The sequence below is a fragment of the Rhinopithecus roxellana genome, chromosome 10 (genome assembly GCF_007565055.1).
Source record: "Rhinopithecus roxellana isolate Shanxi Qingling chromosome 10, ASM756505v1, whole genome shotgun sequence".
Lineage (NCBI taxonomy): Eukaryota > Metazoa > Chordata > Mammalia > Primates > Cercopithecidae > Rhinopithecus > Rhinopithecus roxellana.
In genome coordinates, this window is record NC_044558.1 from 78,494,378 (window position 1) to 78,498,614 (window position 4,237).

At 38.9% G+C, this 4,237-nt stretch overlaps 1 non-coding gene across 1 annotated transcript; it reads right to left on the reverse strand.

Moving 5' to 3' along the window:
- Positions 1–3,813: 3,813 nt before the first annotated feature.
- Positions 3,814–3,951, reverse strand: LOC115900250. The gene has a single exon (XR_004059906.1). It is a non-coding gene; the product is annotated as a U4 spliceosomal RNA (small nuclear RNA).
- Between the last annotated feature and the right edge of the window lie 286 nt (positions 3,952–4,237).

Here is a 4,237-nt window from a genome sequence, read left to right on the forward strand (position 1 = left end):
GCTGCCTCACACCTTGGTACAGAAGAGGGTCAAAGACAAAGCAGGCCACCTGGCTTTATAACAACTCTTTCTCCTGGGACCTAGTCCACTTCCATGAGAACTAATCCAGACTCAAAAGAGCTGGGAGGACAGCACCAAGACATTCATGAGGGATCTGCCCTCATAACCCAAACACTTCCCATCACCTTGTGTTGCAACCCTTACCACCATTGCACTCCTCCCTGCGCAGGTCTGTTCCCAGTGCATTTGGTATATACTCCTGAATCACATCAATAAAGAGTATGTGTCTGTGGGCTGTATGAAAGTCTTCTTTTGAGAAGTGTCTGTTCATATCCTTTGCCCACTTTTTGATGGGGTTGTTTGTTTTATTCTTGTAAATTTGTTTGAGTTCTTTGTAGGTTCTGGATATTAGCCCTTTGTCAGATGAGTAGATTGCAAAAATTTTCTCCCATTCTGTAGGTTGCCTGTTCACTCTGATGGTAGTTTCTTTTGCTGTGCAGAAGCTCTTTAGTTTAATTAGATCCCATTTGTCAAGTTTGGCTTTTGTTGCCATAGCTTTTGGTGTTTTAGACATGAAGTCCTTGCCCACGCCTATGAAAAAATGCTCATCATCACTGGCCATCAGAGAAATGCAAATCAAAACCACAGTGAGATACCATCTTACACCAGTTAGAATGTCAATCATTAAAAAATCAGAAAACAACAGGTGCTGGGGAGGATGTGGAGAAATAGGAACACCTTTACACTGTTAGTGGTACTGTAAAGTAGTTCAACCATTGTGGAAGACAGTGTGACGATTCCTCAAGGATCTAGAACTAGAAATACCATTTGATCCTGCCATCCCATTACTGGGTATATAGCCAAAGGATTATAAATCATGCTGCTATAAAGACGCTTGCACACGTATGTTTATTGCAATACTATTCACAATAGCAAAGACTTGGAATCAACCCAAATGTCCATCAGTGACAGATTGGATTAAGAAAATGTGGCACAAATATACCATGGAACACTATGCAGCCGTAAAAAAGGATGAGTTTGTGTCCTTTGTAGGGACATGGATGCAGCTGGAAACCATCATTCTCAGCAAACTATTACAAGAACAGAAAACCAAACACCACATCTTCTTACTCATAGGTGGGAATTGAACAATGAGATCACTTGGACACAGGAAGGGGAACATCACACACTGGAGCCTATTGTGAGAGAGGGGAGGGGCGAGGGACAGCATTAGGAGATATAATTAATGTAAATGATGAGTTCATGGGTGCAGCACACCAACATGGCACATGAATACATATGTAACAAACCTGCACGTTGTGCACATGTACCCTAGAACTTAAAGTATAATAATAAAGATAAATAAATAAATAAATAAAATAAAAGTAAAAAAATGAAAAATAAAGAGTATGAAGTGATATATTATAGACGTATGTGTTCAGAATTTGTAAAACTCTATTCTGCTATGTACTGATGCTTGTTTATCCACCAGCTGTCAGAGAGGAGTTGGAAGAACAACCTTGATCTGTGGTATTCGTCAATTTCTTTGACGTAAATTCTCCCACAATGGATCATTTCATGCTGCTAATGCTTTACAGTTTACTCAGAAATTTAACAATCTGTTGCTTTGAGCAAACACTGGTGGCATTAGCACACCACTGATGTTTTTGCAATAGAGATCTTGTGCTTCTCTATTTTTCCGCACCAGGAATAGTGCTTTTAAGAGCACTCCTGATGGTCTCAGCTCCTTCATTGATTACTTCTGACATTTCAACTGGGGAGAGGTCTGCCTCAATGACCTAGTCCCATCCAACAGCCTCAGGATTAGGATTTGTTTGTGTAAATTGCCCTTCATACATTTTACAGTTAACGTTGAGTTCAGGTTATTTTAAGGGTAATTTTAGTGCACAGAAAAAAAAATTTGAGGCTGTTTTGACTTAAAAGCCTTATTATTCTGTTTACAAAGTTATTGATAAACATACACACTCTATACAAAAATGTTAAGAAGGGTTTAAATAATTCGATTGCGTATCTTTTTGTTTTTTTCAAAACAGTCTTGCTCTGTCCCCACACTAGGGTACAATGGCGTGATCTCCGCTCACTGCAACCTCTGCCTCCTGGGTTCAGATTCTCCTGCCTCAGCTTCCTGAGTAGCTGGGATTACAGGTGCCTGTCACCATGCCTGGCTAATTTTTGTATTTTTAGTAGAGACAGGATTTCTCCATGTTGGCCAGGCTGATCTTGAACCCCTGACCTCAAGTGATCCACCCACCTCGGCCTCCCAAAGTGCTGGGATTACAGGCATAAGCCACTATGCCTGTCCACGTCTTTAAATATTTTAACCATTTTTGAAATTTCATATATGTAACTCTCATCTTAAACAGTTCACATGCCTTATTAGAAAAGTATCCCAAGTAATTTAATAATCCCAGCTAATAGAGCATATGAAACTCCTAAATATAGAAACCTCAATTTCTCATAACGAATTCAATGATTTTTAAACATTTATTTTCAAATTAAAAGGCACATATTCTAAAATTTATTTTTTAATTCCCAGTTTATCTGGCATTGAAAGACAAACCTGTCATATAATATGTGAAATTACCTTAATTACTGCCTTTCACAATCCAACTATTATCAAGTTATTCCTAAACATAACACAAAAATATTCTTAAAAATGAAAAAGTAAATGATTTATAAATTAACGTTGATAAATATAGGATTAATAAAATCATTGTAGGATTTCAAGACCCATTAAGAAAATGATATCAATTGTAACAAATTGTAGTTACAATTCTATGCAAATTTGTTTATTGAGCAGAGATTTTTGGCTGGCAATAGATTTGGAGGTATAAGAAACGTAGCTGTTTTCACCAAATATGCTTATTTGGCCTTTTTCTACAGTTTCTGTATTAGGGGGATACTAAGCCCATTCTTTTCCTATGAAGTCAACTTCACACCCATGCTCCTCACATACAAGCTACATATTAGCTAATTTTAGCAACCAGTTACGTTGCTTCCAAACTGATAATATTCAGACTGTTTTTACTACTCAAGTACTCAAGTCTCTCCTATCATGGGCTGATATTTCTACCTTCCCTGCCTGCCTGACTGTGCCGCTTCTTTTGCAGGTATCTGAACAGCATATGCTTGAGTTTTTTTGTTTGTTTGTTTTTGTTTTTGTTTTTTAGAAGGAGTCTCGCTCTATCGCCCAGGCTGGAGTGCAGTGGCGCGATCTCGTCTCACTGCAAGCTCCGCCTCCCGGGTTCACGCCATTCTCCTGCCTCAGCCTCCCGAGTAGCTGGGACTACAGGTGCCCACCACCAAGCCCGGTTAATTTTTTGTATTTTAGTAGAGACGGGGTTTCACCATGTTAGCCAGGATGGTCTCGATCTCCTGACCTCGTGATCCGCCCGCCTCGGCCTCTCCAAGTGCTGGGATTACAGGTGTGAGCCACCGCGCCCGGCCCGGATTGAGGTCTTTATGTTCCCCATGTTTCTGTTGTCGCTGTATTATTGGTGTGAGTCACTGTGGTGACAGCAGCATCCAGGACTTCAATGCCCACCCGTTAGCCACCTGCAGCTGCCCTCCCTAAGAACAGAAACATCCTCCTTGTCGAAAATGAAATGGACACCGTTTAGTCTCTCATTGACTCTGTTGTTGATCATCTCTATTTGAAAGTAGGATCTATTGCAGTGCACTCTCCTGGTCTTCCTTCGTTCTTTTCTGAATATGCACCTTGCACATGTGTAGTGTTTATTGTACCTGTGTGGGGTTTTATTACTTCATTATTAGTTTTTCTTTAAAGTTTGGTCTCTGTAGAGACTGTCAAAGATTGCCACTGTTGACTCTATTTCAAGTCATCATGACCGAGTATTGGGAAACATTTTCATGCAATAATTACACCTCAGATAACCCTTATTGGCTATGGTACTGCCACTGTGCGAAGCTTGTATGGGTTTAAAAAAAAAATGTTCAAATGGGCATTTTAGGGCATAAAGAGGAAGGTCACAATAATTTCTACCTGACTTAATTTAGTATATTTAGATATCTAAAGGACAAAATTTTAAAACTATTTACAAATTTTAAACATTCAATATAATTCCATAAATTTCATTTAACAAAGTGAATGACCTTAAAAAACTAGAATAGCCACGGATGTCTACATATTAATAGATATTAAACAATAGATTGAGTACCAGAAACTTCTCATAACTTCTTGTTATTAAATTTGTAC